Source organism: Syngnathoides biaculeatus, chromosome 20, assembly GCF_019802595.1.
Source record: "Syngnathoides biaculeatus isolate LvHL_M chromosome 20, ASM1980259v1, whole genome shotgun sequence".
Lineage (NCBI taxonomy): Eukaryota > Metazoa > Chordata > Actinopteri > Syngnathiformes > Syngnathidae > Syngnathoides > Syngnathoides biaculeatus.
The window spans coordinates 15,630,858-15,657,409 of record NC_084659.1 but is presented as its reverse complement, the minus strand read 5'-3'; the positions used below and the strand labels follow the sequence as shown (position 1 = coordinate 15,657,409).

The 26,552-nt window shown below is 44.5% G+C and overlaps 1 long non-coding RNA gene across 4 annotated transcripts in view; it reads right to left on the bottom strand.

The window, feature by feature from the left end:
- Positions 1 to 26,552, bottom strand: part of LOC133493523 (uncharacterized) — a 182,035-nt gene that overhangs the window by 102,205 nt on the left and 53,278 nt on the right. For 2 of the 4 annotated variants that reach the window (XR_009793031.1, XR_009793030.1), the window contains exons 3-4: positions 23,389 to 23,551; positions 20,886 to 20,977 (exon numbers count right to left, since the gene is read on the bottom strand). This is a non-coding gene — a long non-coding RNA (uncharacterized LOC133493523). Of the gene's footprint in view, positions 1 to 14,161; positions 14,924 to 19,111; positions 20,978 to 23,388; positions 23,552 to 26,552 lie in introns of those variants that run through there. The other 2 variants (XR_009793032.1, XR_009793029.1) reach the window with 2 other exon arrangements.

Below are 26,552 nucleotides of genomic sequence, written 5' to 3'. Positions count from 1 at the left end.
AAAGACGACAGAGACAAAATTTCACAACTCCACACGGCTGGAAAGGGCTACGGAGAAATTGCCAAGCGGCTTGGTGAAAAAAGGTCCACTGTTGGAGCAATCATGAAAAAGTGGAATGTTAAAAGCTAGCAAAAAGCTAAACTTGATGGTCAATCTCAATCAGAGTGCAAGATATCACCTCCTGGGGGTCTCAATGATCCTTAGAAAGGTGAGGAATCAGTCCAGGACTACACGACAGGACTTGGTCAATGACCTGAAAAGAGCTGGGACCACCATTTCCAAGATGACTTTTAGTAACACACTAAGACGTCATGGTTTGAAATCATGGACGGTACGGAAGGTTCCCCTGCTTAAAACAGCACATGTCAAGGCCCGTCTGAAGTTTGCCAACGACCATTTGGATGATACAGAGGAGGAGTCATGGGAGAAATTTTTGTGGTCAGATGAGACCAAAATGGAACTTTTGGGTCATAATTCCACTAAACATGTTTGGAGAAAGACGAATGAGTTCCATCCCAAGAACACCGTCCCTCCTGTGAAGCATGGGTTGGTAGCATCATGCTTTTGGGGTGTTTTTCTGCACATGGGACAGTACGACTGCACTGTATTAAGGAGAGGATGACCGTGGCCATGTATTGTGAGATTTTGGGGAACGACCTCTTTGCCTCAATCAGCACTGAAGATGGGTCATGGCTGGGTCTTTCAACATGACAATGACCCGAAGCACACAGCTAGCAAAACCAAGGAGTGACTCCGTCAGAAGCAGATCAAGGTTCTGGCGTGGCCTAGCCAGTCTCCAGACCTAAACCCAATCGAAAATCTTTGGAGGGAGTGGAAACTCCATGTTTCTCAGGGACAGCCCAGAAACTTGTCTGATCTAGAGAAGATCTGTGTGGAGGGGTGGGCAAAAATCCCTCCTGCAGTGTGTGCAAACCTGGTGAGCAACTACAGGAAACATTTGACCTCTGTAATTGCAAACAAAGGCTACTGTACCAAATATTAATGTTCGTTTTCTTTGGTGTTCAAATACTTATTTGCAGCTGTAGCAGACAAATAAATTGTTAAAAAAAAAAAAAAATCATACATTGTGATTTCTAGATTTTTCTGTTTAGATTATCTCTCTCACATTGGACATGTACCTATGATGAAAATTTCAGACCCCTCCATGATTTCTAAGTGGGAGAACTTGGTGTTCAAATACTTATACGTTTCTCGCATGTGGAAGAGGTAAAAATATTTGATGGTCTCTCCATGGCAGATTTTTATTCACAGCCGTGTCTGCAATGTATTCCTGCAATTAACACGGGTTCACTGTAATGCTAAATAGAATTATGCATCGTTTGATTAAGCGCTCCCCAAAATTTACAAAGCGCCGTATCGCAATTGTGTTTGGAGTCGCCGGGCTTTATGACAACATAACCCAAATCCCCGCTTTGCATTTTGGAGAGGGTGCGCCGTCGAAGGCGCCTTTGTGCCGGCGCTGTGATTTCAATGGGATCTGACGTTTACACAAACAACAATTAAAAGCTTAGTTAAGTTTGTTCTCTCTGATTACCAGTGAGGTCGCTGCGTGCATACAAAGCAGCGACTCTGCTGATGTGCGCTTGTGATGATCAAGGCTTCTTTGAAAAGGACCCCACCCACAACACAGCCCCTCCCCCGCCCCCTCACAAATACCGATTCAAAACTTGAAAGTCACTGGCTGATCAACGGTACCACACGACGCAGTTAAATGAGGTGGGACAATTTGATTGGTTGACACTGATAAGCCGTCAAGAGATCTGATACGCCGTCTGGAATGTAAACACGGCCATATCGCCTTCACCAGTCGCGGCCATTCTTCACACTTCCAGGAGAGATCGGGTCAATGTGATTCCGTCGCGAGGTGCCGCCGATGAAGACAAATGGAAGCCCGTGCGAGGGTAGGTTTGTTGCCGGGAACAAGGTCAAACGGCGCCAGTTTCTGATATGCAACGAAATTTTATATTATATAGTCTTTGGGATCCAGGAAGCTAAAATTACTAACATATCTTCCCAAATGCTAACTAGCGTCATTATTGACTACGCATGCTACAGTCTAAGAGTTCATGTTATAAAATCCTGTGTTGAATTAAAGCCCGGGTGTCATCCCTATAAACATTCTAAAAATACATATAACATTATTCACTTCAAAAAAATAAATGTGAGCAAAGTCGCAGTATTTTCATTCTACGACATCCAAAATGGTCGCCATAATTGGCTGCGTCCTCAGTCCGTGACGTCACCCGGACATTCGCAAATGAAAACGCGGTGCACCCTAACTATGGGAGACAAACGCGCCCCGTCTGACACGGAAGCTCTTTTCGAAAAGGAGAACACCACACAACTGAGTGAAGTTACCGGGGCAATATTACACTATTGTATCGAGCCATATTCAGATGATACGCGATCACGGCCAAACCGCCTCCCCGTCCGATCCACTTCCGCGGCGGAGATGAGCCTTCGCGGCCGAGCCGGCCTGCTTTAGGAGGGTGTTCGCAGACGCCGCAGTACTGAGCAACACAGTCGAGCCGGGGCGCTTTGTACGCGCACGCGGCTGAGTTCTTCAGAGCCGCCCCTGTCCCCAAAGCCCGACACGCAACCTTCGCAGGAGCAGTGACCGCCGAACGCGCTGCCTCAGCTGGTGTAGCTGGTTTTCTGCGTCGTGGTGGCATATAATGGAGCCGAGCTGTGCTGCTTTTTCGGGGATGTTCAAAGCCGCCGCAGTACTTGTTGAACACCGTCGAGCTGGGGCGCATTACTGCCTACCTGTTATTTGGAACCCACGAAGCTCTCGTCCTCTGCACCCGTGCAATGCATTTTTCACAGCGAACCTGGTCTCTTATAAACTTATGAAGGCTAAATCTATTCTCCCGAGTGTTCAAGCAATGTCCAGCAATGCAATGAGCCGTCATTTTGGCTAACACGAAGGAACAACGAGCTACCTTCCCGGAGTTAAAACTAATGGAAACAAACGAGTCCACTAGGGGGCGCCTCTGTCCTGTACGTCACTTCCTGCATCTTCTCCAAAACCAATCCCTCGAGAGGATTTTCATGGCGGCATTTACAAAAAATCTGTATACGTCAAAATCATGTTTTGTGGTGAAAAAACACATGGGACCATATTGGCTGTGGGTTTTTCATTAATAATATCCCAAAAATCATCCATTTCATGACAGTCGCACTTTAAAGTGCAAGCATTTTTGCCGAAGTAGCTTCCTATCTGGTCTATCAGTACTTTCTTCAGTTCTGGAGTAGGAAAACATTGCTCAAATTATAACAAATACTTAATAGGCAGTGTCATATGTCAATTATTTGAGTTTATGATGCAGCTTGCTGGTGTGTTCTAAGGTTCAAATCATTTTTGTGAGCCGACGGTGTTGCTTGCAAAGTGTTAATTAGCTCGCCGTGACCCTCGGGCCTCGCTGGCCGTGACTCATAAACGGGATTTCGGTGCCATCTTTCTCTGACAAAAGCAGCTACGATGTGAGAATAGTGCTGACCTCACACCGCCGAGGCCTCGGATACTGTATTAAACAAACAATGCCGTCCAATTTCTGGAAACGGCGCGCTGATCACTTTTCGCGCGTGGTCAGAATTGAATTTCCTCGGGAACGGGATATTTGACGTGGAAGGGGGCACACGTCCATCAATCATTCTGCGACGTCGCTGCTTCATTACCCAAGAGCACTTTCTCCCCGGGTCTCGCCGTCCTCTCATCAAAAGTCTATCACCGCCGTCAAAACTGTTTGGATTGTAGCCTTAAAATTCGTTCACAAACAGGGGGGGGGGGGCAATGGAATGGCGGGAAACGGCAGGATTGGGGGCAGTTATTTCCTCCTGCATGAGCGGCACACACTTATGATAATTACTTCTTGCTATTAGGCAAAGGTGCCGTGCCTCCTTTTATAGGTGCTGGAAGGGTGCTAATGGAACAAGCTTTTAATTCTAATGAGTCCGCCAGCAAAGCTGAGCAGATGGGGAAAGATGATCATCGGATTTTTGAAACTCACGTTCATCATCTTGATGGATTTGAGTCAAGGTCACGTCGAAAAGCCTGAAATTACACCAAACACCGAGGGGAACAAAAAGGTGCACGGTTCCAGTTCTTAAGGAAAAAAAAAGTTTTACATCATGTGGGGAGGAAATCAAGTGGGCTTATCGGTCACTGTGGATACTGACGGAATATTGCAATATCTCACGCCTAAAAATGTATTGATACTGTAGTGGCAGCACAGTGACTCAACTCGCTAGGGCCTTGGCCTCACAGTTCTGTGGATTGGGGTTCAAAACCCAGTATGATGGCCTGAGCGCTCCCAGTGCCCAAAAGTCTTCTTGTGATTAATGCGCATGTGCGTATATTTTGTAAACTTCCGGCCAGTCTGAAACTTCAACATGTGCCCTTCGACAACTCGTCGCCAAGCGTTCTTGTTTGCTACGGACATCTCACAAAGTTGAACACAGCGAACGTACAGGTGTGTACACTTTTGTTTTAAGCTTAGGTTTGGGTCACGGTTAGGATTTAACGTATGCTCGCTCGCTCCATGTACAAGAAGGGGAACTACTTTGCTAGTAACTGTCTACTACGTACCCAGAATTCCCCTGGTAGTAACGCATGTAAGCACAAGGAGACTTTTCAGCACGCTGGCCCAAGTATCCTTGGTGTGATTGTGACTGTCGTCTGTCTCGATGTGCCCTGCAATTGGCTGGAAACCAGCTCAGGGTGTGCCCCACCTCCTGCCTGGTGATAGCCGGGATAGCCTCCATCACTCCCGCGACCCTTGTGAGGATAAGCGGCTTAGAAAAAGGATTTCTGGGTGATATTGTAGTGATTGTTCCACCCAGTTTACTCGTCTGCAGTCTGGTGGTAACTGTCCATGGTTCTGAACGTATTTGGGATATCTCCCAATCCGTGTTGCTCTACCGCAGGCCAAAGGCGTGCGCGTACACTCATTGCCAACGAGGCAAGGACGCCAGCCGGCATCCCACAGCCGCTTTTCACACGGGAGCCAGGTGAAATATAGGCGCCCGCCGTCGATACGTCCTTTTTACGGTTTTAATAAAAGCCCCTAAAACCATCTCAGCAGGAGACGTACGACAACACAGCCGTGACCCATTCAGATGGGTGTCAGATCCGCCGGCGCAAACATTGGCCTTTCCTATCAAATGCATCTTCCATCTTGGCGGCAGATTCGATTGAGGGGGGGGGGGGGTCTGTTAAAAGGAAACAGCTGACTGACAGCAGAGCACCGTGGCAATCCGGGAGATATATTGTTTCCATCGGCTTCCTGCAGTCAGACTGAGCAATGAAGACGGAGACCTTTTAAATACTGCAAACTCATGAAAGCAGGCAGTGGGGAAGGAGCAAGAATATTCCCTCCGTACAAAAAAAAAGTACACAACACAGAATGCTAATAAAGCGCCCAAACCCATCTAAGAAAACCATGATAAGACATTCCAATAAAGCCACGAGATCCATCGTTTTACATGTGGAATGTTCTAACACAAGTGAACCGAAACCTCGAGTGATAGCATCTTGCTGCAAAAGTATTTGTATTGCGCATTTCATACATGCAATGCAGGACTTCGAGGCAGAGGCATAGTGTTCAATGTGGTTTATTCCAGAAACTGGGTCATTACGGTGTAGCAGTCCGACAAGGCAGAGCCACAGAAACGCTAGGCTAGGCGAGATCCAAATCACTGACTATGGGGTAAACTAAAGCAAAGCATTCATTTGTATAGCGCATTTCATACACGAGGTAACTCAAATGTGCTTTACATGATTAAAGGCATTTGAAAACAAAGAAATAAAACGTGTAAAACAGGACAAAAACAATGAAAATTCAAATTAAATTAAAGCCACATGGAGTGCAAGTAATACGACCAAAAAGTGGATAAATTCTAAAAAGCATGCGAAAAAAAGAAGAGTTTTTGACCTGGATTTAAAAACATTGACACTTGTGCCTGACCTCACCTCTGTTGGCAACTTATTATTATTATTATATTATTATTATTGTGTGTGCAAAATAATAGCTAAATGCTGCTTCGCCATGTTTGCTTTGGACTCCGCGCTCCACTATTTGAGCTGAGTCAGTCCATCTCAGATCTTAACTGGGTTTGTATTCCGTCAGCATTTCTTTCATGTGTTCAGGACCGAAATCATTTAGTGATTTATAGACCAGTTGCAGAACTTTAAAATCTATTCTAAAGATGACTGGAAACCAGTGCAAGGACTTTAGGATTGGGGTTCTATGCGCTTTGTTTTGGTCAGAACACGAGCTGAAGCATTCTGAATGAGCTGCAGCTGTTTAATACTCTTTTGGGGAGTCCAGTCAGAAGACCATTACAGTAGTCAAGTCTACTTGCGATTAGAGCATAGACGAGCTTTTCCTAGTCTCCTTGACACATACAAGACTTGACTCTACATGGGAGGATGCAGTTTTTGTGATTAATTTGATATGATTGTTGAAAGTCACGTCGGAATCTAACAGAACACCAAGGTTTTGGACTTGGTCTTTGGTCTTTAAAGACAGAGAGTCCATGTGCTTACTAACAGCAATTCTTTTTTCTTTATTGGCAAAAACAATTGTGTCAGTTTTGTTCTGATTTAGTTGAAATAATTTGGGCTCATCCAGTTATTTATCTAATTTAGACAGTGGCACAAAACCTCAATTGAACTGTAGTCATCCGGAGACGCTGCTAAATATAATATAATGTATCTGCATAGCTACAGTAGTCAAAATTAAAGTTTTGAAGAATTTGACCCAACGGTAGCAGATACAGGCTGAACAGGAAAGGTCCAAGAACCGACCCTTGAGGGACCCCACAGGTCATTCCCATTCGCTGAGACCGAGCACCTCCACTGGTCACAAGTAGGATGTAAACCATGTATGCTTATTCCACATTTTTCATGGATGTACAAGTTTTTTTCCCCCCACCATCCATATTTTTTTTTAAATCATTGAATTTTACACCACGCAACCGCACAGCCGCTACTGTTGATTTTATCCCCTACTGATTCATTAACTCGTCAAGAGCTCTCTTTTCCTGTCGTTCGCTGGCGAGAGAAGAAAAAAAAAAAAAAGATGCTTTCTTTTATCTTTCCTTCCACGGGAAATGACGCTCTGTATTCATGGGAGCAAAGGAACAATCATAACTAATGAATTATTGCGCCGCCGCGGAGAAAAGAAGGGACGGATTTTAATTGGTCGCGTGTCAACGGATCTCGAGAAGCACGTCACGATGCGCCATCAGTTAAGAAATAAAGAGTGGGGGCGGCGTCTCGCGCTCCGATTTTTACACGTCTCTAAATATATGCCTCTTCGTATTAGTAATTCAATTTCATATTGCTTCACTAAGGACCTCTTACGCCTTGATATAATATTCATTTCACACATTTAAAGGGAGGCCCACGGCCTTTTGACTGTTCTTACAGTGCGTTCCGTCGTTTGGAATTCTAATTCTCGTCTTCGCCGAGTTAAACGAACCCTAAAATGTCCCTCCGGTATTCCGGCATCAATTAAAGATGGCGGCAAGTTCAGGGGACTCCGGCTTTCACGCGGTCGTGCGCTTTCCCTTTGATGGAGACTTGCGTCCGAAGAAAGCGGGAAAGCAAATCCCGAGTAAAAACGTCGGCGAGGATTTAATATTTCTTTTCATGAATTCACAAAGTCCAATTAGGTAACGTGGAAAAAAAATATGCAGGAAGAATGAACGCAACTCAATTATTAGTCTGAGATGCACCGGAAGCGCCGACAAATTGAACTCAGCCGGAGTCGTTTCAGGTAAATGGAGCGAGTCTCACACGAGTATTTGTATCAAGAGGTAAACCATGTGTCCCTGTTGAGAGGGTCAGGATTTAATTCCGCACTGAATGGGGAACAAATCGCGAGAGGCCGCGGCGACGATGTCCTCGCCGTCTTGAAACAGGGAGCCGAGCCCGGCGCCGGCATTTGTTCCGCTCCCGAGGCTTTTTTTTTTTTTTTTTTTCCCCCCTCGCAATGGGAGATGACAGCTTTGATGTCGAGCCTCGTCCGCCTTCGGTTACGCTACCTACTCGAACGTTAAAGCGGCGATTTTGTCACGGACCGAGCCCGGAACACTTCATAAAAAGCTTCGTTCCGAACTTGTGTCTAGATGGACAGCAGAGGATTGATTATTATTTTTTTTTTAGATGGAAAATACAAGATAAACACTTCCACTGAATTAGATTACCTTCTCGTCAGTTGAGGAAAGGTGGCAGCTCAGAAGGAAGGATTACTGAGGGCCGTGGAGGAACGGGGAGGAGAAGAGAAGAGATGGATTGATGAAGGCGGTAAATGGGAAGATGGAGGAACTGGAGATGAATGGATAGACAACGGGAATGATGGATAAATGGCTACAAGGAGGATGGCTGTGAGACGGAGCCGAGGCGGGATGGGTGGGTTGGCCGGAAGGAATGATGGATGGATAAGTATGGACAGCAGAAAAGAATGGGAGGGAGGAAAGGGGAGAAAAGTAAAGGGTGGGCAGTGGAGTGATGGATAGAGGGCAGGACAGGAAGGAAGTAAAAGGTGGATGGAGCACTGGACTAAAAGCTGAATATATCGTTCAGGATGGTAGCCCACATAAAGTATACACTGAAGAAAATAAGTATTTGAACACCCTGCTATATCGCAAGTTCTCCCACCTCGAATTCATGAAGGTATTTTTCATCGTAGGTGCATGTCCACTGTTAGAGAGATGTAAAAAGAAAAATCCAGAAATCACAATGTTTTCATACAGCTGCAAATAAGTATTTGAACACCTGAGAAAACCAATGTTAATATTTGGTACAGTAGCCTTTGTTTGCAATTTCAGATATTAAACATTTACCCTAACCCTAAAATGTCCCTCCGGTATTCCGGCATCAATTAAAGATGGCGGCAAGTTCAGGGGGGTCCTGGTTTCTCAAGCGGCGAGTCGCTTTTCGAAGTTGACGGGCAAGACGGGCCTTGACAGCTGTTGTGTTTCAGCACGTCACAGTGTATTATCAACAGTCACCTCGGAAACGGTGGTCCCAGCTCTTTTCAGGTCATTGACCAAGTCCTGTCGTGTAGTCCTGGGCTGATTCCTCACCTTTCTCAGGATCATTGAGACCCCACGAGTTGATATCTTTCATGGGGCTCCCCTCCGATTGAGATTGACCATCATGTTTAGCTTCTTCCATTTTCTAATGATTGCTCCAGCAGTGGACCTTTTTTCACCAAGCAGCTTAGCAATTTCTCCGTAGCCCTTTCCAGCCGTGTGGAGTTGTACAATTTCGTCTCTGGTGTCTTTGTGCAGCTCTTTGGTCTTGGCCATGTTAAAGGTTTGAGTCTTACGGATTGTTTGGGGAGGACAGGTGTCTTTATGCAGCTAACGACCTCACAGAGGTGCATCTGATTCAGGATGATACATGGAGTGGGGGTGGACTCTTAAAGGCAGACTAACAGGTGTTTGAGGGTCAGAATTCTAGCTGATAGACAGGTAGTCAAATACTTATTTACAGCTCTATCACACAAATAAAAAATAAATAAATAAAATCATACATTGTGATTTCTGGATTTTTCTTTTTATATGATCCCTCTCACAGTGGAAATGCACCAACAATGAAAATTTCAGACCCCTCCATGATTTTTAAGTGAGAATTTGCAACATAGCAGGGTGTTCAAATACTTATTTTCTTCACTGTATATCGACATCTTATGCAGTTTCCACCAAAATCAGCACAAGAGCAGCCTAAAATGTAGTACTGTGTTTTGACTATTGCTGACACAAAGTATTCTTGCTTTAAAAACTTTGGGGGTCACTTGCCCTTTGACCCCACACACTAAACAAAGATAGTATGCAGTCGAATGGAAACAGAGTGGCAGGGACGGCACTCTACATATTGTCACATCCACTTTACTAGCGCTGCCTTGTTCCTGTAGGGAGCAATTTACTTGTTTTCGTCAGGGTCCCCAGCGGCAGTCGCGACGCCGATACCTTCCAGAGGACCTAAATGAAGAGGCGTCCGCAGGGGAAATCGCCTCTCATTTCGGCTTTGCCACTCCCAGATCTCTCATCTCCCGCGCTGTCACCTCTAAAAAGTGCCTGCCGTGCAGCCATTACCCAGCTACTGAGGCTTTAAGCTGAGGTGGGAGATGGATCTCAAGGATGCCCCCACCGCCAAAGCCCCCCGCATATATCCCGTGTCTGTATCCCAGACCGTATCCAGCCTTACTGAGCTATACCCGGCTTTCCGGATGTTTCTCTCTCCCTCTCCCTCAAAGGCTTTTTGTTTTTGTTTTGATGGCCACTACGGCTGTAAAAAGATATAAATATCTCCAGGCGTGAGACAGAACCAATAAAGCAAACTGATGCGAAGGGTCCGCGACAGCCGAGCGCACCATTTTGAGTGTGACGGCAGTTTATCCGCTCAGTTAAGACTCCAATCAGTTCACCGGAACCACGTGACGAATGGTCGTGGAGTTTTTTGAGGGGGGGTTAAAAACAAAACACTGTTAACCATGAAAAAAAAAATACAGTTGATTACCAGACCAAGTACTTTTAAAGTGGCTTCAGAGTCGCTGCCAGGAACTTAATTTTTGATGAATTGAATAGGCTGGTAATTGCGCGGCTTCACAAAAACTAAAAGCGTTAGAGGGGTTTGTTTGGTATGCTAATGAAGCAGGTGGACTCAAACAAAGTCGCTGTTATTCCGCGAAAACAAACTTCCCAACATCTGTCGTCAAACGTCGCCTCTGAAAAGACGGAGCTTAACTCCGAAAAGTGCGATTAATGAAGAATTACACACTCAAGTGGTTTTGCAATTCAGAATCGTCCGCCGTCAGAGTATTCTTATCAAGTCCGATGCGCATCTGTGGATTCAGCAGATTCCCATCGAATTTGGTCGGTCGCGACGCGACCCTTGAATACGGCAAACTGCGTTCCTCGTAAGATTACGGGTGATCGATGACGGCGGAATTAAGCAAAATGGGCAAGTGAATCGCACGATCATTGGGGAATTATCTTCTTAGGACTATTATTGTCTGCGGCAAGTGGTCTGTATCGGGCCGTCTCGGAGTAGATTGACAAACCGCCACCAGAATCTCACTAAGCGCTTCTATGAATGTTAACAACCAAAACAAAAAAAAAACCCTTGAAAGTTTGAGGCAAAGACGTGACCTTGTCCTACGTTTGGCACCCCGACTTGATTCCTCGGTGAAGACCAAAAGTTCTGCCGTCTGACTCAACAAGCAGACTCTTTGAACAAAGCTCAAAGCTGCAGACAAAAACACTAATGAAGGAAGTCAGGGGGAAAATGTAAGCACTGTACTACTAATCGACCTGACACACACCTCCAGTGCGTCTCGCCGGAGACAACTGGTGGCTCGGCGTGGCATCCTGCCGAGCTGTTCCTCTCCCCCCCACCCCACCCGCCACCGCCGCCTCGTCACTTTTTCAACCGCCATTTCCGCCCTCGTCATTCAGTCCCGCATTCTCTTTTGGACACATGAGCTCACCCACGCTGCCACCATTTCAGAGGACAGCGCTCTGACCCGTTCCCCTGTAGCGCCGTCCCCGCAAAGCCTCCTCGATCACACTGCGCCTAAGTGCTGGAGCTGATGTCGGAGTGTGCCGATTGACGCTTGAAAGGAACACACAAAAAGGACCCCCAAAAAAACCCCAAAACAAAACAACGCGAGTCCTCTTTTCTATACTAAAGCAACTCTCCAGAAAGCAAACCCGAGGGCAAATGAAAAAACAAAGAGCAATGATAACAGATGAGTTTCTAACCTAATTGACTTTGATTTATGTTTAAAGGTCAAGTGTCATCCCTATAAAGATTCTAAAATAGATATTGTAATCAAAAACGCACAGACGAACATGCCCCTTGTGACACGGAAGCTCTTTTCGAAGAACAAAACATCTCACAACCAAGTTAAGTTACCTTGGCAATATTACCCTACTGTTTCGAGTCATGTTTAAATGATATGCGGATCACGGCCAAACCGCTTCCCCATCCGACGAGACCTTGTCAACAAGGGAGAGCCGACGCCGGCCTTGTCAACCAGGCCACTTTACGCCGTTGACCGGCTTACGCGGCGCCTCGACTGGGGTGGCTCATTTTTGGCGCCAAGGTGGCTTAACACGGCGCCAAGCCAGGCCGCTTTATGGCGATGTCGTCGCACACGGCTGAGTCCGCCATTGTCTGTAGCATTGTTCATAGCCGCCGCAGTTCGCGAGGCCCACACAGCAGCTTTCGCCGAAGCCGTGACCAGCTTACGCGGCGCCTCGGCTAGGGTAGCTCATTTTCGGCGCTTTCAGCTGCTCTACGGCATTGTCGTCGCACATGGATGAGTGCGCCATTGTCGGCAGCGTTGTTCAAAGCCGCCTCCGTCCGCGAGCCCAACGCGGCAGCCTTCGTCGGCGAGCCGACGCGGCAGCCGTGGGACCCGCACATCGACACATTTAGCACCCCTGTCATACGTACGCAGATCTTTTGTTACATTATGAGAGACGGATTACGTGATCCTCCCCAAACTATTATATTTTTTTTTTAAGTGGCTGTATACACCTCTTCCTGTCATTCGGAACCCATTGAGCTCTCGTCCTTGGCACCTGTGCAATCAATTTTTCACGACAAAACCGGGTCTCTTATGAACTTATGAAGAGTAAAGCCATCCTCCCGACTGTTCGAGCAATGTCCAGCAATGCAACGAGTCAGCATTTTGGCTCACACGAAGGAACAACAAGTTACCTTCCCGGAGGTAAAACTAATAGAAACCAACGAGTCCACTTGAGGGTGGTCCTGCCATGTATGTCACTTCCTGCTTCTTCTCAAAAACAAGTCTCTTGAGGATTTTCATGGTAGGAGTTCTAAAAAGCTTGGCTTTGTGGTGAAAAAAACCGCATGGGTCCATGTCGGCGCTCGTTTTTTTTTCATTAATAACATGCTAAAAATCCTGCATTTCATGACAGTGGCACTTTAAGCTGTGAATTAAAATATATGTGAATGTCACTTCCTGCTCCTTCTCGAAAACAAATCCCTCGAGAGGATTTTCATGGCGGGAGTTACGAAAAACCATATGTCAAAAGCGTGTTTTGCGGTGAAAAAAACGGATGGGTCCATACCGGCTGACATTTTCTTCCATTAATGACATACTAAAAAAATCATCATTTCATGACAGTGGCCCTTTAAGTTTTCACTCAGGACATATTTTATTGATATATTTCCGTTTCCATACAGATTTTAGAAGGTATTGAGAACATTCATCAGAACACCAAAATCTGTCCCTTGCATTGACAAAAAAAAAAAAATATCATTTGCATATTCCAAGACGCCTTCGCACACCGAGAGACGGCGCAGATTCGCTCGTGCATCACCGCACCTCTTGGGGCACAAGAGCAATGAGATGGCAATAATTGGCTTTGATTTAACGCAGTAATGTATCCCACACAGCTGCTGCACTCAAGCGTGGGCATCAGACCGTTGATTTACCTTGAGTGTGAACGCGTTACCTGCGGGGGGTCGCTTGGTTTATTTTATTCGATGACGCAAGACGCGGCACATTAAGTCACGGGCGCGGCTACATTATAAATTAATCCGAGAATGGGGGAAGCGGTTTGGAGGATGACAAAAGATGTTCTGTTTTGTTTTTTTTTTTAATCTACACAAGGCCACAACAGGAAAACGATTTTAACCAAATATAGACAGTGCATTTGCGACAAAGTTTTGACCAATGAGCAACCAGCAGCGGTTTAGTTGAAACCAGATGTTTACATACAGAATATAAAAATACACAAGCTCTTTTTTCTTTTCTTTTTCTTTAAATCCTTTGACCTGAAACTGGATTTCACTTTTCTGATTCCAGGTCAAGTAGGAATAGCAAAATTATTTGTATTTGTTAAATGCCAGAATAATGACGATTTTTCTTTTTTTTTTTTTACATTTTTTAAAATGTATTCAAGATTTCCCAAATGCAGGACTAAAAGACGAGGGCATGATGTTAGGCGTAGTTTTATTTCGGAAACAGGTAGATTCCAAAAAGCAGTTCAAAACAAGGTAGAGGTAACAGATACGCAAGGCTAAGCAGGATCCAAAAGACAAAAAGCAAGGTCTGATGACTATGGGGCAAACTAATGAGCATAACAGGACGGGATTAACCAAAGGGCACAGAATCGCTGTGAAGAGGATAGCTCAACACGACAATTACTCTCAGTGGTGGGGACTCTAACTGATAGTGAATGCAACACACTGACACAAGGGAACAAACTGGCAACACCAATGACAAAAATTCAAACTTAAATACATAGTCAGAGCGCGGAATGCATAACAGCTGTGACAAGTGCCAGAGGTGGCCAGGCCACGCCCGTCTTGGCAGTGGTCCAGCCTTGCTCATGACAGTACCAAAGCAAGATTTCGTACCAACGCAATTTCCCATGGGGTTCGTGGTTCCATATTATTAATTTAACTGATGAACGCAGCACTTCCAAGTACCTGGCAATTGCACCCAAGGATGAACCAAACATGCAAGTCCACAATTGTCTTCCTGATGTCTGATTTCTTTTCACTTTCCAGTTGTGGTACACAAAGGAGCAGTGTGTTTTTATTTCCAAGTGTATATACATACAAATATAGCCAACAAACTAACACAAATTTTGTCAATAAAACTATGAGAATCTTCCAAAAACGTGATAATCATCTGAGATCCCCCCCCCACGATTTTTTTTACATACAGTCATCTTAAAGCCCCACTGACATCCCTATATACATTGTAAAATAGATATTGTAATGAAAAATACATAACATTATACAGTTCAATGTCTATCCGAAAAAATAAATATGAGGGGGGGTTAGGAGAGCGTGTCATCCATGCGCAATGTTGCAGAAGTCTCGACATCCAAGTGGGAGCCATATTACCTGCAAGGTCATCATCAGATGTTACACCGAGACATTCGCCATTGAAAACACGTAGAGACACTTTCTGTGGGACACGGAAGCTCTTTTCGGAGAAGAGAACATTGCACAATCGAGTGAAGTGACCAGGTCAATATTCCAATATATCCTTTCGAGCAATATTTAGATGATATGCGGATCACTTCTAACTAACAGCAGACTCCCCGAGAGTATGTATGAGCCACCCCGGCCGAATCCGTACACTGCACCGTCGGGCACATCAACACAATTTAGCACCCCTGACTAGGTACATGGATCTTTCGTAACGTTCTGAGAGGATTTCCCTAAACTATTCTTTGTTTTAGTAGCTCTATACACACCTACGTGTCATTTAGAACCCACGAAGCTCTCGTCCTTTGCACCTGTGCAATGCATTTTTCACAACGAACCGGGTCTTTTGGAAAAGTTTGAAGAGTAAATCCATCCCCAGAGTGTTTGAACAATATCCAGCAATACAACGAGCCGGCATTTTGGCTAACACGGAGGAACAAAGCGGTACCTTCCCGCAGGTAAAACTAGTATAAACACACGAGACCACCTGAGTTTGCGCTTGCTGACGTCGTCACTTCCTGCTTCTTCTCCAAAACAAATCCCTTGAGAGGATTTTCAAAAATCAAAATCATTTTGTGTGGTGAAAAAAAGGATGGGTCCATTCCGACTGCAGACAAACTAAAAAAAAAAAAAAAAAAAGCTTTTCATGTCAGTGGGGCTTTAATGTAAACACCATGTTTGAACTGTAGATCGTACATTATAATACCTTTGTGACTGCAGCTACTTTGCAGTGAACAAGTTGCACATGAAAGCACGCAAAAGTGATATTTTATTTAGCTACGCTTCTCACTTCTCATCTGTTTATCTTACGTAGTAGATAGCGGCCACTCTGAAACCCATTGTTAAAATAATCATGGACGAGCGCAAGTTAAAAGAGAATGCGGGAATGCGATTACAGCCCGAAACGGAGAAGCTTGTCAGTCGGGATAACGTCATCCTCGGCCCGTCCCGAGCCGTGAGGAAGTCACAACCCATCTACCCGGTGAGATGCCACATTCAAGAATCCATCACGTCATGTCATGCTAGAAACGCTCATCAGAGAGGAGCGGACCTTTCGAGTGGAAACAGTGACGAGAAGAGTCCAGAAGCAGACGCGACAAAGCCATTTTCCCCACCCAAAAAAATTAATTCCATTTTCGAGATTTCTCGCTTCCATCAGGCGCCTCTGACGCTCTGAGCGGTCGGCGTCGAATTGTGAAAAACAGCCGCGTAAACGACGAGCGCGCTGACCTTTCAGCATTGGGAACGTATAAATGCTCGACTCATTTGTACGGAGCGGACCGTGACGTATCCGCCGACTTTTTAATCGGCTTGAATTACTACCGGGGGAAGCCCGTAAATGTTTACATGGTGACACGGAAATAAATAAAAATCGGTTTAAGCGATCCCGCAAACAGAAACGGGAAGAGAAAGCATGCAGCAGGAGTTTCTGGCAATGAAATTATTAAAAAAAAAAAAAAAAAGTTGTCAGAGGTTGTAGCGGAAGTAGAACGAGTGCAATCCTGAGACAACTTTTCCCTGCAAACGAGGGCTGCGTAATTAAAACCGATTTGGAACGAATATTATGTGGTCATTTATTAAAGTCCGCCTTGTTTTGCATTTAACGGTCCTCATTATCGGAGCTCTTCATTAAAGCCGCGCGGAAGTCCAGGATTTGAGACAATACGGGGCGCAATCAGCGTCCGGCACGACCCGGCGTCGCGTCCCCCGCTGATTGTAGAAATAGCACGAGATCCTAATCTACAAACAAATAATCACGTCCATGGGGTGTAACTGCAGGGGGGGACGGGGTAGGGGGTTGGGGGGGGGGTTGTTCGTCATGAGGGCCTAGTGAAGCTAGTCACTTGCGCGACGTTATCATCGTGTACCGATTATTTTCCTGTAAGTGCACAGCGTTGCCTCGTCTACCACTGTGCATATTTGAGTCCACTTATCAATTAAAGGTCAAGTGTCATCCCTATAAACATTCTAAAATAGATATTGCCATGAAACATACATATAGAATTATTCACTTCAATGTCTCCACGAAAAAATTAATTTGAGCGGAGAGCGCGTCATCCATGCGCAAAGTTGCGCAAGTGTCATTGGACATCCAAGTGGTCGCCACATCGGCTGCATTTTCTGTCCGTGATGTCACACTTCGACATTCCCCTTTGAAAACACGCTGTGGGCCCCACTATGGGAGACGAACACGCCCCTTCTGACACGGAACCTCTTTTCGAAGAAGAAGTTACCGGGGCAATATTACCCTATCGTTTCGAGCCATATTTAGATGATATGCGGATCACGTCCAAACCACCTCCCCGCCCGATCCACCTCTGCGTGGCAGTGATAAAAAAAAAAAACGCTGCCCCCGAGCGACAACGACGCTGCAGCCAAACCGGGCCATCCACAAGACCGGCTCGGCCTTGTCGACGGCCATCCACAAGGCCACCTCGGCATTGTCGACAAGACCGGCGGCGATCCACGAGGCCGTCCTTCAGCGGCTGCTGCACGGAAGCCTTCTGATGTGCACATTGACACATTTAGCACCCCTGATTTACGGAATACGTCCCCCCCCAACTATTGTTTTTTTTAGTAGCTGTATACACACCTACCTGTCATTTGGAACCCACGAAGCTCATGTTCTGTGCACCCGTGCAATCCATTTTTCACGACGAACCGAGTCTTTTGGAAAAGTATGAAGAGCGAATCCATCCTTCCGACTGCAATACAACGAGCCGGCATTTTGGCTAACACGAATGAACAACGAGCTACCTTCCAGTAGGTAAAACTAGAATAAACAGACATGAGTGTGCTACTGCCCTGTACATCACTTCCTGCTTCTTCTCGAAAACAAACCTCTTCAGAGGATTTTCATGGCGGGAGTGACAAAAAGCTTGAAAAGATGTTTTGTGGTGAAAAAACGGACGGGTCCATACCGGCTGCAGTTTTTCATTAATAACATACTAAAAATCATGCATTTCATGACAGTGGACCTTTAATCACGCGCAATTAGCCTGCATAAATGTTAGCTAAGCTAGGTCAGTCAAAATACGCACATATTTGCTTGCAAACGCAATTGACCCCTCCGTACAGGGCACTTAACCACGCCTCCTGAAGTGACGTCACGCCTCGTGCGCTGACGTAAGACAAACAATTCGTAAAAATGGCAAATACAATACAATACAATACAATCTTAACTGAAACAGACGCCATGCTTCTGATTTCATTCAAATCAACGATATATTATAGATTCTAAATACAATACATTCTTAACTGAGAGAGACGCCGTGCTTCTGATTTCATTCAATCATTCACACGTAGCAATGTTATGCTAGCGCAGAACGTCTCATTCATTTATACGAGACGTGGATTAAAAATCAAATTTAGGGCATATCTTCGTGCAAACACAGTCTGGTTAAGCTTCTGGCCGCGAGCCAGCAAGAAATCAATACATTTGTGCAGTCCGATCATCGCTAAATATCGCTCAACAAAGAATAAGTGTGTCAATCGTTCACACGTAGCAATGTTATGCTAGCGAATAACTTCGAATTCATTTATACGAGACATGTATTGAAAATCAAATATAAGGCATACCTTCGTGCAAACATATCTGTTCCGGTTGATATTAGATGGATTTAGTTGATGATGCGGTCTTCCACAAAGTTTGATCCATCGAAAGCATTTTTCGTACTGCGTCTTCGGTTTTGGAAAGGGTACGAATCGAACTCCGCCAACTAGCCTTTCAGTCACTATTACAAAGTCCGTGACTACACCTCTTAACCATATCTATTGTTAAAGAACCCAAATGCGCGATAAAACGCTTAACAAATCCTATACTGGACCATTCAATGTTGTCATAGAAAATGGCGGGAGCAAAAAGGGGCGTGGTTTATGCAGATCTCTGGCCTCTGATTGGTCAGTGACGCGGATTGCGCAATATCCACGGAGGGGTCAATTATTTGAGATATTTTTGGGAAACAGATGACAAACGCTTGGAATATTTTAACTATCAATGAACTTTAGTCATACAATGAACTTTGTTCCATGCATACATCAACACAAGCTTGACTAAGCACTGTTTAATTCAACCCGGGAAAATAAACATTACACGGTGCCAATACTAATGACCCTTTCGCCTGATAGCTGTGCAGCAATTCTTTAATTATGAACTGTTTTGCAGCGTGCCTTTAATGGTTCCGTTTTAATAGAAACGTAAATTAATTGCGTACACGCCGCCGCCGCGCCACATCGGAACGGTCCCGGGAATTGGAATAATGAAGAATCAATGGAGCAACTTATTGGATGTAGATGTTCATCAATATGGATGTAACCAAGGAGCAAGCGCACTGCTTTGCGCATTCATGTCACAGCGACAGGAGTTTGTGTTTTTTCATTAAGGGCGCATTTTCCAGAATAAATCGCGGCATTTCCAATGACGCTGGCGGGCTGAAAACATTGAATAGACGCACGCTTTGAAGAGAGCCACTTTGCAAACATATTAGGATTGGAATGCGTCCTTTGGCACTAAAGTCAAGAAGAGTGCAGCGTCTAGACGCGAGCGGAAAAAAATTATTCACATTCCCTTACGAGACAGCCCGGGCGGAGAACATTTGGCCGCTTATCGGCCAGACGCGTCGACCGTTTTTTCCCCGGCCCGCCGATTGCCTCGCTCGTGATTGACAGCGAGGCCCACGTGCGAATTTACATCTAATTCGTCGCCCCGCGGACGGGCTGATTCAAAAACACGCCGGAATAAAGAGCGATCGGCAACGCTGACGGAGCGAGGGGGGGGCGTCTTCACGGGGTTAAGGCAGCGAAGACTGAGAATTCCTTTCAAAATATGTACAGCGGGTGGGAGAGGATGCGGCTTTGTAGTGTGCATCCATATTTAAATGGTGTACAACCGCTCTGCGGAAAACGACTTTGGAAATGCGGCTGTTGACAATTACCCTGTTCAAAAATGTAATAACTGTGCAACAACAGTATTTCAATGACTTATTACATAGTAATAACCAATTACATAACTGATAGGACTCTGGGATGTTTCCTAAAGAAAAAAAGTAGATTCAAAGCATAGATCATTTTTTAACCACTTTCCACAGTTGAACTGATAAAAAAAACATGATAAAATGTAAATACGGAATAAAAAATGTGCTTGTTGCATTATACAAACATACATATAAATATATCATACACATGCAGTATTGCGTTACCATGTTGACCCAAAGATAAATATGAAATATTTTGACAATATTGCTTCATAAGAAAATCCAGACGGGTGAATGTTCCATTAAAAAAATAAATAATAAATAAATAAATAATGATAACAATGAAACTGTTAACTTATTTTGTGTATATTAATTTAAATATGGGGCTAACCTTTTCAAAATATCAGATTAAAATACGTTACACCTTAAATTTGCACTTGGAGGTCATATTTGGAAAAATATGTCACGTTTGAGACAACAGCAGCACGTGACCAGAGAAAGCCAATCACAGGCGTTGTCTGTAGATGAGGTTTTTTTTCCCCTAAAATTTGTCATGATAAAACTTACAAAATCACTTGTAATTTAATTAGATATTTTCTCCCAGGAATGTAATGGATTACAATTACATGAATCTTGTAATTACAGTGTAGTTACAGTTCATGCATTTTGTTATTCCCCAACAGTGTAACTAGTAAAGGAGCTGCATCATCCGCTACATTTTCACACTCGGGCAGATGGCGGCGGGTCACCTCCTCATATTTCACACATTTTGTGCCAACTCAAGACAGGAAGCGCTCACACCGAGACGGCCGCTAGCCGGGAGACTTGGCGCCGGTTTCGGTATGCGATCCGACGGGCGGAACAGATCAAGTGCAAAGAGGTGCGCGTGTTGCATTACTCACGTTGGTGAAAAAAATCGCGATGCTGGTGGCGGTGACGGGTGGGGATGTGCGGGTCGCCCAACATCTGCAGCGGGCATGATGCGGCACGGCCCCTGCCAAGGTTGAAAATAAATAATCAGGAGCGCAGCAAGTGGTCATTTCAGCACAAGCATCATCCATATTTTCTCCGATTAGACAGAATATTTATATAGTCCAAAAACAGGCTTCTGTTCTTGCGATCGTACTGCCAAATGATTTACATTTATATTCCCCGATGATTTATTTCACATGATCGCGATGAAACTGGCGTGCATTAAAAGGTTAGCCACAAGCAGGAAAGAGGTGAAATCGGGCGGTGTTAAAAAATAATGATAATAAAAAAAAGTCGGTTTTTGTAATAATGGAACGGCCGTGAATATTCGCAAACATTTTTATTTGTGTAAATCTCCTTCTCATGGGTGTGGGGGTAAGGGGGGGAGATGCAAATTGAGAACTTTGGAGGCAGTGAAATGATTTTGAGGGTGAAAATGAGGCCGAAGAACTACTCGTCAAAAAAATGAAAAAAATAAATAAATAAGAAAAAGACTTTACTTGACTTGGCAGGAACGTTGGACGTGACAACGAGGCAAATACACAACAAGAACGTCATATATTCATACATGCTAATATAGTCTCAAACAACCAACTTGCAACTAGCAAAAACACACACAAGGCTAAAATACATAGCATAATTAGAGACAACGATGCACAGGTGAGGAGTTGCGGCCGGAGTGCCGCTGGCCACGTCCGCAACTGTTGAATTTGGAGACGCTTTGTACAGATTGGAATGATTTTATCAATTGATAAAAAAAATAAAATAAAATCATGTCAATCACTGCAATGTTTAAATTAGCCTTGACTAGTGATAAAGAAAAAAGTTTTTTTAATAATTAAAATAAAGTCTTGGCAGTATGTACCGTAATTCTCACCCTACAGAGTGCACCTGGTTATAAGCCTCAGCCAGTACATATGTAAAGGAAATACCATTTGGTACATAAATAAGCCACAGCCGTGTAAAAGCCGCAAGGGCCCACATTGAAACCGGCATTGAAACATGAGCTATTTACAAAGAAATATGGTACACAGAGTGTTTACCGCTAGCGCTGCTGCGCTAATGCTAACGCTAGTATTGCCGCGCTAACGATCACACCACCACGCTGACGCGAGTGCCGCCGTGCTAACAGGGCCAGTTAAAAAAAACATACTGGTAAAAATCACTGAGAGAAGGCAGTAACACGCTTGCGCAGCGCTAACAGGGCCGGACCGGTGAAAGTCACTTCCTCGGCACATTGATTCCACCGGTCTCACTCTTACCTTTTTCTATCGAGTGCCCCCTTGCCCCAGTTCGAAACAACAACATTCAAACCGACATTGAAACATGAAATATTTACAGAGAAAGATGGTATACAGAGAGTTTAACCCTAGTGCTGCCATGCTAACGCTAGCACTGCCACACCAACAATACCGCCCCCATGCTAACGCTAACACTGCGGCAGTGGAGATAAACGGCATCGCAAAACCAAACAAAACAACAACAACATTCAAACCGACATTGAAACATGAAATATTTACAGAGAATGACGGTACACAGAGAGTTTAACGCTAGTGCTGCCATGCTAACACTAACGCTAGCACTGACACGCCAACAATAGCGTACTCACGCTAGCGCTGCGGCAGTGGAGATAAACGGCATAGCAAAACCAAACAAACCCAAACCGACATTGAAACATGAGATATTTACAGAGAAAGACGGTACACAGAAAGTTTAACGCCAGTGCTGCCATGCTAACACTAACGCTAGCACTGACACGCCAACAATAGCGTACTCACGCTAACGCTGCGGCAGTGGAGATAAACGGCATAGCAAAACCAAACAAACCCAAACCGACATTGAAACATGAGATATTTACAGAGAAAGACGGTACACGGAAAGTTTAACGCCAGTGCTGCCATGCTAACACTAACGCTAGCACTGACACGCCAACAATAGCGCACTCACGCTCACGCTAACGCTGCGGCAGTGGAGATAAACGACATACCAAAACCAAAACCCAAAAAAAAAACAGACCAGCTGTTAGTTGTCCCAAAATAAAGCTCGGTGGTTTTGTATGTTCGCCGACGTTCCCGGTAATCCCGTTTCACGCTCTACGGGAGAGGAGTCCCGCCGTCATTCCCGAGGCGCGACGATCCCACCTCCGGTAGCGTATCGGCAACCTCCGCGACGCCGCCGCGACTGATGTGTTTACGCCTTTTCTTATCGCATTTTACCCCCCCTCAGCCGTCGGGGTTGCCTCGTACGAAAATGATTTCACGTCGGCGACCACGTAAGAAATAGCGCTAATCCAGTTGTGGGTTTACTTTCCTAATAGAGGGCCCAAGAGTGGGGGTGTGAGGGGTGGGAGGGGTGTTAAGTCAATCACACCTCCACTTGCCCCATCGCGGTGTAATGAGAGACATAAATGGCAAGCCGGTTGTCATCCCTCACCTTGTGACAAGTGTGACTTTCAGTGCCACTTGATAGCCTCAAAATGTACGGCGAGGGGATCAGGCTGCGGCGTGAGAGGGGGATGATTTAGAGGAGATCCGTGACAGGCGAGGTGATGCGCTCTCTCTCTCTCTCTCTCTCTCTCTCTCTCCTGATGTATGCTCTGGAAAGAAGATGGAGAGACGAGACGGAGATGAAGAAGAGGCAGGGGAGAGGAGGCCGGGTTTCGCTTGTCTATTGACACTGCCGCAAATGTTCCCCTTGGCCGCCGCTGACAAAAATGGATGATTTTTATTAAGAGCCTTGGCTTTGTATCTTCCATCTCATATATCTCCTCGAACAGAGGAAGGCCATCTCGGAACCCAGCGCGGAAGACCAGTGGCGTGGGGGCTTTTATTTTGAGGGCCGGGGCGTGTGCGCGTTTAAAAGCATTTTGCTTCGGTTTTCAAAAAAAAAAAAAAAAAAAAAAGACATTTTTGGTCAGTTTCCACAGGATTGGACCAAGACTTACTATACTATATATATTAAAAAAAAAAAAAAAAAAAATATATATATATATATATATATATATAGGGGAGAGAGAGAGAGAGAGAGAGAGAGAGAGAGAGTGAGAGAGAGAGAGAGACTATAGACTTGCAGAATGAGCCAAAAAATAATAATTCTCGGCCTGACTATTCTATTAATCTTCTTAAATTAGAAAAAAAAAAACAAAAAAAGAAAATCCGTCATTCCCCGCGACTTTGCTTATGTTTGCATTGTTTGGTTATAAATTCAGCTGTTTTGTATTCATTTCAGCAAGCTGCAAGCAGATATGCAAACCCGTGCGCCAACGCTGGGCCAAAAATGAAAATTAAACTCAGCGACGTTGCCGCCTAAACAACCTGCTGCAGAAAGAAAAAGAAAAAAAAAAAGAAATAAAATCCGTGTGCCTTTGCTAACTTCTGACATTTAAATTTCATTCTTTTATCAATGCGACATATCAGCGGCAAGCAATTGTTTCATAATTTGTCTTGTAAAAAAAAAAAAAAAATTTTCAGCTGTTCTTTGTTCTGGCTAATTTTTTTCTGTTTTTCAGGGTAATATTTTTCCCTCTGTTTGTCGGGCTAATTTTTTCAGGGTAATATTTTTCCCTCTGTTTTTCGGGCTAATTTTTTCAGGCTAATATTTTTCCCTCCGTTTTTCGGGCTAAAAAATTAGCCTGAATTAGGCTAAAAAAAATTGCCCGAAAAACAGGATATTTTTGTGTGTTTTTGTGACAACGATTAACTAGCTCGCCGAGCAAAGAAAAAAAATCATTTGCAAGGCTCCAACCATTCTTTGCAAACGCGGAAGCTAATTTGTGGAAGCGTATTGCCGTCCCCCCCCCCCCCAAAAAAAAAACAATCCTGTTTTTCAGGCTATTTTTTTCTGTTTTTCGGGCTATTTTTTTCTGTTTTTCAGGCTAATATTTTCCCTCTGTTTTTCAGGCTATTTTTTTCCTGTTTTTCAGGCTAATATTTTTCCCTCTGTTTTTTGGGCTATTTTTTTCAGTTTTTCGGGCTAAAATTTTTCGCTCTGTTTTTCGGGCTAAAAAATTAGCCTGAATTAGGCTAAAAAAAAATTACCCCAAAAACAGAATATTTGTGTGTGTGTGCGTGTGTGTGTGTGCATGTGACAACAATATACTTCCGTATTAACTAGCTAGCCGAGCAAAGAAAAAAAAATAATTTGCAAGGCTCCATCCGTTCTTTCCAAACGCAGAAGCTAATTTGTGGAAGCATATTGCCGTCACCCAAATAAAAAAAAAAATCCTTTTTCCTTTTTCAGGCTATTTTTTTCAGTTTTTCGGGCTAATTGTTTCTGTTTTTTTTTAGGCTAATATTTTTCCCTCTGTTTTTCAGGCTATTTTTTTCTATTTTTTGTTTTTTGGGCTAATATTTTTCCTTCTGTTTTTCTTGCTAAAAAAATTAGCCCAAATTAGGGTAAAAAATTAGCCCGAAAAACAGGATTTTGTGTGTGTGTGTGTTTGTGTGACAACAATACGCTTCCGTATTAACTAGCAAGCCGAGCATGAGTTTTATTATTTGACACCCGTATCGGAAATCTTAGCAGGAAGCGCCTTGCCTCCCGCGCGTTTGTCTGCCATTCAAGCCGCCAACGAGGGGGTGTCGTGGGCCCGAGACATGAAGTCACGTACGGCTTGCTCAAATCACTCACGGCAGCCTCGAACAATGTCGGCCCACACCGGCTTAACCGCCTGTGTGGCTGTAAGCGTTTGTCAGCTTAACACAAATTGATGCGACGAAAGCGCCCACCGACCCCCCCCCCCCACCGGTTTCCACCGAACTGGATCGTACAGTTTGCCAGAGCGCAATTTATTAAGGTAAACCCTCAGCCTAGCGCCAAGGCGTGTAGGCGGGATGGAGATATCTGCGCGGTACAGTGCTGCGCGTCATACGCAGATTTTTTTTCTTCTTTTTTTTTTTTTTTTTTTTTTAAATCATATTTTGCCTTCTTAATACTCCGTGCCCATTTTTGCATGGAAGTGCTTGTTAGGATCGTGAACCGTTCGAAAAGGGGGGGTTCAAAATGTTTACTCCCCCTCCCGGTAGACGATTGCTGTCTCACTAAATTTAAAGCGAATCGGCGTCATGCTGTTCTAAACCTGAAAGCAACAGTAATGAGCAATGTAATACAGCGGTGCACAATCCGTTCCAGAAGGCTGTTCGAGAACCAATTTGTTCAAAAACCGAATCAACCGCCGCGCAAGTTACATTATTTCTGGGGGGTTTTTTCAGGGATTCGTTCAAATTGATAATAAAGCGCGTCGTGGGTGGGTCAGCTGGTCTGGCCGTGCGCGTTCTGTTATTTGTTTTTTTTAGGGGCGTTCGAGTACCGATTTTCCTTCGAAAACAAAGGCAAAAAAAAAAAATCTTGAAATTTTTGTTAGAAAACCGATTTGCTCGTAAACAGAGGTTCGAAAACTGAGGTACTACTGTATACCGTAATAATACACCCACAGGCATATATTTTTGATCCTCCGCTTAGAGCTACTGATATCATTATCTTGCCGAGTTGTGACATCTAAAGTGAGTTATGAATGGAATTATCGTCATCATCATCACTTCATGCATACCAGAAAGTGTATGGCCGCTCACGTTCTGTTATTTCTGGGTTTTGTTAGG